Raw genomic sequence first — 12,997 nt, 5'->3', positions numbered from 1 at the left:
TTGTTCGTCGTAAAAGTTTTTCGGTCTTACTTTTTCAAGTTTGAGGTGCAAAAATTTGTAGTCGCAAATGTGATAAATGTGTATCTTTTCTGGTAGTTCGCGACACGCTGATTACGAATCTGAAGTTTATTTTGGAATTGGGTACCAAAAAGAAGTACTTTTTTAACTTTTCAGACAAAAAACCTATTTTTGGCGCAAATAAAAATTGCCAAAAATTGACCCCAAATCGATTTAGCCCAAAAGACGTAATAGGAAGTAATCGATGCTCAGGAGCCCAAATCTGCAACTCCCACGTCCATATCTGCTTCCGTTCGGGAGATACGTGGTCCCAAAGTACAAGATAGAAATACGTGTTCTTTATAAGTGCACCATTTGGAAAACCCCCTCTTTTCAGCCCCCTCTCTTGTCCTCTCTGAAACACCCATCGAAATTAAAATTAGACGTGGAGTAGAAGACACCCTTGTCTTTGTTATACGCCAATTTCGTGTTACTATCTGACCGGGAAAGGCTTTTTGTTCATATTATTTCTATTTGCGCCAAAAATAGGTGTTTTGTCTTGAAAAGTTAAAAAAGTACCTCCTTTTGGTACCCAATTCGAAAATAAACTTCAGATTCGTAATCAGCGTGTCGCGAACTACCAGAAAAGATACACATTTATCGCCTTTGCGCCCTCTTATGACACTTTTTTCGCTCAGTTTGCAACTTCATAGGGACAATAGAAAAGCGAAAAACTTTTAGGGACAACAAAAGATTTTAATCCTTTGTTCGTCGTAAAAGTTTTTCGGTCTTACTTTTTCAAGTTTGAGGTGCAAAAATTTGTAGTCGCAAATGTGATAAATGTGTATCTTTTCTGGTAGTTCGCGACACGCTGATTACGAATCTGAAGTTTATTTTGGAATTGGGTACCAAAAAGAAGTACTTTTTTAACTTTTCAGACAAAAAACCTACTTTTGGCGCAAATAAAAATTGCCAAAAATTGACCCCAAATCGATTTAGCCAAAAAGACGTAATAGGGAGTAATCGATGCTCAGGAGCCCAAATCTGCAACTCCCAGGTCCATATCTGCTTCCGTTCGGGAGATACGTGGACCCAAAGTTCAAGATAGAATTAAGTGTTCTTTATAAGTGCACCATTTGGAAAACCCCCTCTTTTCAGCCCCCTCTCTTGTCCCCTCTGAAACACCCATCGAAATTAAAATTAGACGTGGAGTAGAAGACACCCTTGTCTTTGTTATACACCAATTTCGTGTTATTATCTGACCGGGAAAGGCTTTTTGTTCATATTATTTCTATTTGCGCCAAAAATAGGTGTTTTGTCTTGAAAAGTTAAAAAAGTACCTCCTTTTGGTACCCAATTCGAAAATAAACTTCAGATTCGTAATCAGCGTGTCGCGAACTACCAGAAAAGATACACATTTATCGCCTTTGCGCCCTCTTATGACACTTTTTTCGCTCAGTTTGCAACTTCATAGGGACAATAGAAAAGCGAAAAACTTTTAGGGACAACAAAAGATTTTAATCCTTTGTTCGTCGTAAAAGTTTTTCGGTCTTACTTTTTCAAGTTTGAGGTGCAAAAATTTGTAGTCGCAAATGTGATAAATGTGTATCTTTTCTGGTAGTTCGCGACACGCTGATTACGAATCTGAAGTTTATTTTGGAATTGGGTACCAAAAAGAAGTACTTTTTTAACTTTTCAGACAAAAAACCTACTTTTGGCGCAAATAAAAATTGCCAAAAATTGACCCCAAATCGATTTAGCCAAAAAGACGTAATAGGGAGTAATCGATGCTCAGGAGCCCAAATCTGCAACTCCCAGGTCCATATCTGCTTCCGTTCGGGAGATACGTGGACCCAAAGTTCAAGATAGAATTAAGTGTTCTTTATAAGTGCACCATTTGGAAAACCCCCTCTTTTCAGCCCCCTCTCTTGTCCCCTCTGAAACACCCATCGAAATTAAAATTAGACGTGGAGTAGAAGACACCCTTGTCTTTGTTATACACCAATTTCGTGTTATTATCTGACCGGGAAAGGCTTTTTGTTCATATTATTTCTATTTGCGCCAAAAATAGGTGTTTTGTCTTGAAAAGTTAAAAAAGTACCTCCTTTTGGTACCCAATTCGAAAATAAACTTCAGATTCGTAATCAGCGTGTCGCGAACTACCAGAAAAGATACACATTTATCGCCTTTGCGCACTCTTATGACACTTTTTTCGCTCAGTTTGCAACTTCATAGGGACAATAGAAAAGCGAAAAACTTTTAGGGACAACAAAGGATTTTAATCCTTTGTTCGTCGTAAAAGTTTTTCGGTCTTACTTTTTCAAGTTTGAGGTGCAAAAATTTGTAGTCGCAAATGCGATAAATGTGTATCTTTTCTGGTAGTTCGCGACACGCTGATTACGAATCTGAAGTTTATTTTGGAATTGGGTACCAAAAAGAAGTACTTTTTTAAATTTTCAGACAAAAAACCTATTTTTGGCGCAAATAAAAATTGCCAAAAATTGACCCCAAATCGATTTAGCCCAAAAGACGTAATAGGGAGTAATCGATGCTCAGGAGCCCAAATCTGCAACTCCCAGGTCCATATCTGCTTCCGTTCGGGAGATACGTGGTCCCAAAGTACAAGATAGAAATACGTGTTCTTTATAAGTGCACCATTTGGAAAACCCCCTCTTTTCAGTCCCTCTCTTGTCCTCTCTGAAACACCCATCGAAATTAAAATTAGACGTGGAGTAGAGGATACCCTTGTCTTTGTTATACACTAACAGACAAACACATTGTCATGAGTTCGATCCCCAGACAACATTTTGATCTTTTGCAATTTCCTACTTCCATTCTGAAGTTGAAATATTAGAAACGAGCAGTATTTCTCAACAGTTGCTGTGGTGCAGTGGTTAGTGCTCTGGACTGAGAGAGATAGACAAACACACAGTCATGAGTTCGATCCCCAGACAACATTTTGATCTTTTGCAATTTCCTCCATCCATTCTGAGGTTGAAATATTAGAAACGAGCATTATTTCTCAACAGTTGCTGTGGTGCAGTGGTTAGTGCTCTGGACTGAGAAAGACAGACAAACGCACTGTCATGAGTTCGATCCCCAGACAACATTTTGATCTTTTGCAATTTCCTACTTCCATTCTGAAGTTGAAATATTAGAAACGAGCATTATTTCTTAACAGTTGCTGTGGTGCAGTGGTTAGTGCTCTGGACAGAGAGGCAGACAAACGCACTGTCATGAGTTCGATCCCCAGACAACATTTTTCTTTTGCAATTTCCTACTTCCATTCTGAAGTTGAAATATTAGAAACAAGCATTATTTCTCAACAGTTGCTGTGGTGCAGTGGTTAGTGCTCTGGACTGAGAGAGACAGACAAACACACTGTCATGAGTTCAAGACCCAACCAGAGCCTTTTACTTTTCTGTTCCTTGGAACAGGTGGAAGTATAAAGGTAAGAAACGAAGGTTATTTCATTGGGAACCAAAATGGTGTAATGGGTTGTTCCGTCTGCAATGATACTGAGCAGCTCGGTTCAAGCCCTGGGTGGGTGAGTGAGTGAATTCTGTAAAAGGAGTTTGCTGGCACCCCTCCCCCTGACAAGGTTCCCAAGCAGCCTTGGAGCTGCACAGCCTCCCTCTATCTGACAAGGTTCCCAAGCGGCACCCGAGTTGGCTGCCACCCCTCTCCCTGACAAGGTTCCCAAGCGGGTGAAGCGAGTTGGCTACTACCCCTCTCCCTGACAAGGTTCAGTGGAGGAGAAAATATTTTATAAAACACCTAAGTCCCAACAACTGGATCTTTAAATATTTGGAATGCATCTTGCTGAAGCATCTCACCATATGGTCTAGTGGTAGATAAAAAAATTAGGCATTACAAGGTTCCTGGTTCAATTTCAACTCATATTCTCTTTTTATTCTTTCCAGTGAAAGCACAAGTAAAAAAAAAAAAAAAAAAAAAACTTACCACCGATTTTTCACATTTTCTTTTAATACTTTAATAGCTTTAAATGCTTTAATACAAGTAAAACAACTTAACCAAAACTTACAAATAAACAAAATATGTCCACTTAGTGCCAACCAAATATTGCATATATATCAAACCACCCAAAGAATGGAGGTTTAGCATTCTCTAGACTGGGGGCAAAGAATAGTGATTCCTTGCAATATAATTTGCATAAAATCCCACTTGACTATCTGACTGATATGGAGTCTAGTGAGTTAACATTTGTTCAAGAAATTAAGTGATACCCAGGAATGTTCAGACATTCCAAACTCCCTAGACCACAAAAAAGTGTACTATCTCACTCTTTGGACATCAACCTATTCAGTCACTGATAACGTTTTTACAATACATAAGTTTTATGGCCAAAAAAGGTTTAAAATCCAGGAAGTACAGTCTTCCTTATATGTGAAATATAGACCCATGGATGTTGAATATGTATGAGCAAATGGACATAACCTTTTACCTTTTTTTGAGTTAGCAAATCAGCTCTGCCACCAACCTACCCCTTCAATACACTATAAAATATTTTAATACCAAAGTCATCTAGTATATAGGCAACTTTTCAGACAGCCTATTTACCCCCTTGAGACTCAACTAGTGATAACTGCCAGGGATCAATTGAGGTGTGCTTTAAGATCATCCAACACATGATTATCACTTCTGAAGCAAATATTATTTACCTGATTGACTGTTTATACATTGTTCAAGGTTACTTCAGAGCCACTTCACAAACTTAATCTGAAGTTGACTAAATTATGTTCACCAAAAGGAAATGATTGCAATGGAGAACTCACAGCGGGGGCACCATCATAGCAGGTGTGCAATTCATCTGACCTTAACTTTTGGAGTTATCAAGGTGGTCAGAATTTGACCCTTAGTGACCTTTGACCTCTTCATAAAACATTCAGTTCTTGTACATTTCCGAGCATGTGGATAATCGCAGCTTTGATTTTGAAGCTTTATATGTCGATAAGGATTTCAGGCTTTTGGCAGCTGATGACTCCAATTTACATTTGACCTCTTAACAGAACTGCCAAAAGTGTAATGCTCAGTGAGGGGGACCTACCACCTAACTATGACATTTTACCGATGCTACAGATGTTCACCAAACTTGACTACAAGGTTTTTGTTGTTTGGCCGCTGATGACCTCAATTGACCTTTGACTCCGCTCAATAACTGGAGCAGCCAAAGAATTCAGTGCTGTAAATTTACATCCTAATTTTCATGAAATTCATGCAAGATATGCTTGCATCATCACACGACCAACCTTAACGAAAAACCTTTTATAATTTTCATCTGCAAATCTGAGAAAATTTTCAACATGATACCCGTGAAAAGAGCTCTTTTGAAAACATACAAGAGAGAAAAAAACACTGTTTTTATTTTAGGTGCAGGGCAGAGATGGTCTTATGGTATTGCAGAAGTATTCAAAACTATGCATGAAATATAGATAGATTTCTCCAGAAAAGATTCTGCCAAAATGTTCCTTAAAATTTAGGAAAGCAGTTTTGCAAGTGTTGTAAGTACAGCTTTCATAACAGTGTTCTCCATTTTATCTCTTGCTATTTCAAGGAAAAAAAAACTGCATATCCTTAGTGCTTCAATATTTACACACATGGTCATACAAAGAAAAAGTAGAAAAGCTTACATATATATATATATATATATATATATATATATATATATATATATATATATATATATATATATATATATATATATATATATAATATTACATATGTATATATAATATATATACATGTATCTTTTAAGAAGCTACAACATCAGTGGTTCAAAAAGTTTGTCATCCTGAAAGTTCGAGACCGGCAGGACTAGCTGGATCGAATCACTTTCCGATTCTTCAACTTTAGCCCTATTTATAATCCCTCTGTCTTCTTCTGCCTTCAGGAGGTTATCGTCTGGTAAGCCTTTCCTGATCTGGTCCGAGTTAGACCGTACTTTACTCGGAGATGACATGGAGGCTTTCATGTCCATAATGAGACTAGAGAAGGGATCTGAATCGGCTACAGGGGCTTGGGATTCCAATTTATTATCTCTGTCTGATGTTTCGTCATCTTCCCAAGTCTCTTCCTAATGTAAGTCTTCCGGAGGTCTCTCTGGGAGCTGTTCCATGGTGGACACCATAGGTGGTTCTGTCAAAAAAAGTGTATGAAAGAAAATTACTAGATAGGAATACACAAGCCATGTAGACAAAAGTACTCTGCATAAAGTGTAGATCATGCATGTTCATTTGAAGACTCGAATGAGTCGACAATAGCCAATCATTTTAAGGGCGAACACAGATTGCTTTGGGTGATGGGAGGGGGTGGGGGAGGATCACTTTCTTGGTGTGAGGGGGTCAGAGCCACAGACAGAGATGTAAGAACATTTAATGAGTTCCCTAACTTATGTAATGTCAGAAATGTCAAATTTTTTTTTTTCATTTATAACCCATTTACTAGTAAACTGTCTAATGTTGTTGTATCAACTACAGTAGTTACAGAATATTATTATTAAATGTAAAAAAAAAAGGTGTAAAAAAAAAAGAGGAATATATTACAACATGAAGGCCAAAAGCGTTTGAGTTGCAATAGATTTACAAGTATATTACAATGGAAAGACATGAAGGAAAACTTCATATAAAAGATGACTTTAGAAACAAACTTCAGTTAATTTGTTGTGAACCGTTGAAAAACAGTGCTATCAGGCCAGGCTGGATTTTTTATGCCACTTTTAAGTTTTGAGGGAACGACCCTCTAATTTGCCAAGGTTCATCGGTTTAGAGTGACAAGATTATTTAGTCTAATACTTTAACCATTTAGCTCAGATCCAACACATAATCACAAAAAGAGTTTCACCTGTCTCAAATGACATGTTTACGGTGGTAGTACAAATTTGTGAACTTTTAGCCAGATGGTGTTTAATTTTCATTCAATGGGTGCAAGGGTGTTGTTGTTTTAATACCAAGTTAAAGGAACATGCTTTGGTTAAGTGATTTATTAGAATTTATGTAATGCAATGGGTTAACATTAAAATTAGGCCTGTACTAGAAGAGCTGATAGCATCATCAAGTTAGCCTTTAAAGGAACATACCAGAGGTTTAGCATATTTTAACGGTGAATAGCTTGAAACTGGATCAGCAGTTTATGAGTGTAAAATCTCAAATTAACCATTTTCTGGTGGACTACGACATAATGTGTCAAAAAATTCAGCCTACATTTGTCATTTAGGTAGATACTAAAGATGTGACAAATATGAAGTCATGCTGTCAAGGAAGGAAACATTTCTTTTACAATTTTATTAATTCTTATTCTCATTTCATTATCTGACAATAACACGGATGGAGAAATGTACTACATCTCAAACCTGCCCATAATCAGAAAGCAAAGCCAGAATATTTAAAGTAGAGGGTGGAGTGGAGGCAATAAGTTAGTGTTTACTATTTTGAATACATGTGCTGAAAGTTTCTCCATTTTGTTTATCATTATATTGATGATAATACCAGAGTTTCTGTTAATGGAAACAAAAAAAATGCCCAATATCTTTGCACTTGTGTAGCAAGTCAGTCAATTTCATAGTAAGATTCTCTCGGGTAAATGGAGCAACAGGGTTTGGAGTGGGTTTAGTGGTACTGGATATGTGTTTTGGTGGGGTTACAGACAAAAACTAAGAGATGGGGAATCTAGGTCCCACCCCTGACAGTGCATCCAAAACAGCAAAATACTAAGTAACTGGGTGTTTATTAACAAATAAATTACAGGTCTTTAATTGAGATGGAGAACAACACACAATAACTGCCATGTCCCTAAATATTCCACAAAGACCTACCCCCCCCCCTCCCATCCTCCCCGACCAATTCTCTCCTAGTCTCTTTACGTGTAGGTTTCCAGAAAGATCTGACCTGACCCGATGTTAATATTGTTACACCCTTTTCAAGATTTTTCTCTAAATATATTTATATAACTCTGGGATTATAGGAAAAAATGATCACTGCACAGACCAAAGCCTTATATGTCATAACAAACATGACACAATGCACATACAATTTAAGGGAAACCCCCCCCCCCCAAAAAAAAAAATTCTTGCACAGTTGCATATGGCAAAACTAATGGCAGGTATAATATTGTTTGCAATACACTAGTAACTGCACAGCTACTTTCATGATGGGTAAAAAGAGCAAATTGCTTTGCGTGAATACTTATTCAGTTCTAGGAAAAAGGGAACAAGCTTGTTATCCTTACAATATTCACCAAATATACTTTACACTGAATCTGAGGACGAAGGAAATAAACTTGATGTATTCTTTAACGTTTGGAAAATTCCACACTCCTCAACTCTGTTGTACTCCATCGCCTTCGGTAAGACTGACTATTACTAAGTGATGTTTCATCACAGTTAGGGAAACTTCTTTCCAGGGGTGGGGTGGGGTTGGCAGGGACATAAAATTTATCAACTGAACTCATTCAATACAAAAACTTGAATCAATTCCATTTAAGTTAGGTAACATCTTCGCTTGCGAACTACCATAAATAGTACATTTTAACCGAATTTAAACGTCCCTGATTTATGCTTGACACTCCTGCTAAACACGCTCAGGTTTATTTAGCAGCGAAGTAAATCTTTGTACGCAAGACAGACTCATTGGTTAGTTTTGAAATTCATTCCAACTTTCTTCGCACATGACCATATCTGTGACCCGCTTGCAAACAACAACCCATTGTCTCCAGCATACTGCTACCAATAATTTTATTATACAATGCGAGCATCATATCCATATTGTACTCTCAACGTACCAAACCCAAATGGAAGAAACTTGAAAATGTACCTGGCTATTCCTCCTTCTGTACGGCTTTAAGAGATTGAACGACCCTTTGACCTAGCATCTTGAGCTCTGCTACCAGTCTCTTCACGGAATCCTCTGATTTTACTACGCTGTCCTTCAACATCTAAGCAGGATTAATAATCAATCATGCAAAGATGGATTTAATAACCAATCACGCAAAGATGGATTAGTAATGAATTACGCAAAGATGCATTAATAATCATCATAGCTTACAGATTTCTCTTTTGTAATACAACCCACCGGGGAAATGAATTCCACCCCACCAAGATGGGGATTTTTTTCACTTTCATTAAATGACGTGTTATGTTATATGCTATTACAGGAGCAGACGTCACTTTATTCTCTCTTCGAACTGGAATTTAAGCCCCAAAGAATGAGCTGGAGCTTGCGGGATTAAACACCAAATGTTTCATCACCTACAGCAGTGGGTAGTTTCACTCAGCATTCTATTAAACACGAAATGTAGTGTAAAGCAATGAAACTTGAAATTTTCAACAGGATACATGATGCTGCATGTTAGACGCAATGTTACTTTGCATCTAATGATATTAAACACCAACAATGTTAGGACAGCCCTTGAACAAAGCAATTAAACTTACATTAAACTAATGAAACTTTACCTCAAATTGACAGTTGAATTATACATTTATAATAGTTTTGTCATCTCACCTTCATTCTGTCCTGGATTGCTTCATTAGTCATCTAAATTCCTTGCAAACCTTGAAGGTAGCCATCTTTATCAATCATATTTTACCTGTCGAGAAAAACAGAAACAAATGAAACTTGCCTAATAAACTCCCTTGTTATGGGATCTTAGCATCTATTACCATTAAAACATAAGACAAGATGGCAATCCATGGCATCTCATCTCTTCTATGATGGAATGGACCTACAATGAACTTTGACCTTGACCCTTAACAACTGCATAAGAATTTGTCCCATTATAGTCTACATATTTTGTGGTTTAATGACTTTTTCCAACATACTGACAACTTGACAAGCAGAAAATGGCTACAGTTTCTGAGTATTTGACCTTCCACCTATGACATTTATACCAATCACCCAAGATCAAGTTTACAGTACATAGTCAGGCACCTACCCACCAAGTTTGAACCTGATTAAACTTACAGTCTAGGAGAAGTTAACTTCACAACACACTCTTTTGCACAATTTAGACCAATTTTAACTTTAAATCAATTGACCCTGTTAACTACAAGCCTAAACAGCTAAATCTGTCTTGTTTTAAACTTTGTCTCTTCTTTCTCTACATATATAATGTGGTTTAATGCCTTTGTCCAACAAGTTGGCATGCAGAAAATGGTAAAAAACCAATTTTTAGATTTCTTGACCTCTTTGACGTCATCAATCATGCAGGCATCATGAGTTAACATGGTCAGGCACCCATCCACCAAGCTTGAACTTGACTGGACTTCGGGTCTAGGAGGAGTTTTAGACATACTTAATTTTGCCCACCCACCTACCCACGCACACACACTAACTCACTCACATTTCTGATGTGGGGTGAAGTACAATAGCTCATCTCCCTATACATTATATGAAGGGAGATTGAGATCAAAACAAACTCAACACAAAGTCACAAACAGTTCTGCTTTACAGCAAGAAATAGATAGTGGTCTACTTTAAAATGCACTGTGCAGCTTTCAGTACAGTCAATTGTTTAGAGAATAAAATTTAAAAATCATATCGTATCAAGCAACTTATTTTAGCCACCCATCCCTCCTACACTCCCCCCACCCCAAGCCGACTTCTATTAATACCTTCCCAATCCTTTACAACTTGAGATAGTTTAAAATGTCGTTACCAAGACACATCGTTCCCTTTCAACCAGTTACATAAATGGTAAGTAAACATTCAGTTTGGGATTATCCAATAATTTGTCTCAATAAAGTACATTGCCATTTACTTTTCCCAGTCAGTTTCTTATTTTGAATTGTTTTACAAAAGAATCAAACATAGATCATAATATGTTGCCAGCTGACAAACATGTTTAGAGAGTGAAACTTACTAATGACTGGTTAAAATGTCCCTGTAACTATCGCTACCACTAGTACCACTGGACTCCGTGTTCAGAGATGAGCCATGCTTGTACTCCGACTGAGCCGTTTCTCCTAAATTTTCTATAGCGACCTTTTGTGGGGGAAATAAACTGCAGCGGAAGATGAAAGAAAAAAGAATCAACAATGTAGACAGAGGGTGAAAGAAGAATAAACAAAAAACAAAACGCACTCAATGAACATAAGAATATGTACGTCAGGAAGCAGGTCGATGGCAAAATAGCAAAATACCTCTTGTGGTAATGAGCTTATAAATCATCCATCACTGATGGCAACAACTGCGGTATGCCCTTATACCTTTATACCTATATATGCACTCGCCGAACATGACAAAATAATATGCAGAGCCGTATGCAAAAACATTATATATGATGATTACAAGAATATATAAGTTACTATTGTATATATGTTTTGGAAAATATAAATATGTTTTACATAACCTTAACATATATGAGAGGTAAGTAGTTAACATAGGATATATATTATGGACTCACTAATATATATGAGAATAACCAATATATTCGGTGTATAAATTTGTCACACACGACTCCCCATACAATACAACTACATGTCAAGTGGGAGGAATAATTTTTTTTCCCTAGGAGGGTTATGGGCAATTATCATATATAGGCGTATCCAGATCCTCACGTACCTCCACCTCAAACGAACAACATCGAACAAAACCACTTACAAAGCTACAGCAAATAAAACTTAATTCAACCCAATTTGGACATAAAATAAATTGAGTCGTGCTCATGGATTCTTTTGGCGTTCAGGGATATCTTATCTAGCCTCAGTATAGCACTGAAGTGTTAAGAGAGAGGCAACCAAGATCTAGATTGGAAGCTTCTTGTCGAAAGACGTAGAATATCGAGGTTGAAAATGTTCTACAAAATGCAGAACCAGTTGGTAGCATATTGATCCAACACAACATCTTACCTCAAAGAACCATCAAGTTCCAACCAGATGTGAAAACACCCAAGCCTATCATAATCCACATTGTTCTAGAGACTATTATAGGATATCTCCCCCCCCCCCCACCGTACTGTACGTGATTGGAACTATCTATCTGAGGAGTCTATTAGGGTCCAATCTGTTGAAGCTTTTAAAACCTAATCCAGTTAGACGACTAATGTTCACATAGCCAACCTGTCAATCAAGTGCATGAGTCTTCAAAGATGAAGTTAGCACCATACTGGAAGAAGAAGAAAAAGAAGGCAACAGCAGAACCTTAAAACGAGTGACGAAGGGTCGCGGCAACTTAATTTTTGGCCAAGTTGCGCGAAAATAGGTTTCTAAAATCTGATTCGGAGAACAGCAACGAAGGCTGCTGTCTTTGTGGTGAATGTCGTCAAATGTAATCTGAGAGGGAAAATGTTTGTTGCAGACGTTTTTGCAGAAAAGATCGAGAAAGGAGAGGATGGACTCTTTTTGTAATACTGATGACTTTCCAGGAATTCTTCGTGAACTTATACTACAACTTACGTTAGTGCAGTTTCATACGGTACAGGAAGAAGGATGCTTTCTGGTCACTTCGCCCAACAACCATTTCGCCCAACTGCTATTGCTATTTTTCTATGACCAGTGCCAAAGTCGTACAACCACCTCTGTGCCAAGTCTCTTTTGGCCCGATTCTTCCCGTCCGGAACAACAAAAAACGCTTTCCTTTCGCCTCTCCTGTTCCCCAACGGTTCGTTCAGCCATTGGCATGACATTCAGGCATAATTTTTACTGACATCTCTCGAACAATAAGAATAACTTTTGAGAGTTGTTACCTTTGTGCTAGGTTGCGGGCATATGGCAAGCCGTTTTACTTTTTATTCGATATTTGATGATATCATCAAATATTTGGTGATATCATCAAATAATTGTTGATATCATCAAATCATTTGATGATATCATCAAATAATTGCTGATATCAACAATTATTTGGTGATATCACCAAATAATTGTTGATATCAGCAATTCATTTGCTGATATCACCAATTCATTTGCTGATATCACCAATTCATTTGGTGATATCACCAAATAATTGCTGATATCAATAAATAATAGCTGATATCAACAAATATTTGCTGA

General features: G+C 37.4%; 1 long non-coding RNA gene across 1 annotated transcript; it reads right to left on the bottom strand.

The window, feature by feature from the left end:
• Window positions 1-3,882: 3,882 nt before the first annotated feature.
• LOC139973587 (uncharacterized) lies at window positions 3,883-12,713 on the bottom strand. Its single transcript, XR_011795262.1, has 5 exons — window positions 12,404-12,713; window positions 10,870-11,010; window positions 9,513-9,597; window positions 8,826-8,946; window positions 3,883-6,153 (listed from the first exon to the last, which is right to left on the bottom strand). It is a non-coding gene; the product is annotated as an uncharacterized lncRNA (long non-coding RNA).
• Window positions 12,714-12,997: the final 284 nt, after the last annotated feature.

The sequence above is a fragment of the Apostichopus japonicus genome, chromosome 9 (assembly GCF_037975245.1).
Source record: "Apostichopus japonicus isolate 1M-3 chromosome 9, ASM3797524v1, whole genome shotgun sequence".
In the NCBI taxonomy this organism is placed as follows: domain Eukaryota; kingdom Metazoa; phylum Echinodermata; class Holothuroidea; order Aspidochirotida; family Stichopodidae; genus Apostichopus; species Apostichopus japonicus.
This window is presented reverse-complemented; position numbering and strand designations above follow the sequence as displayed.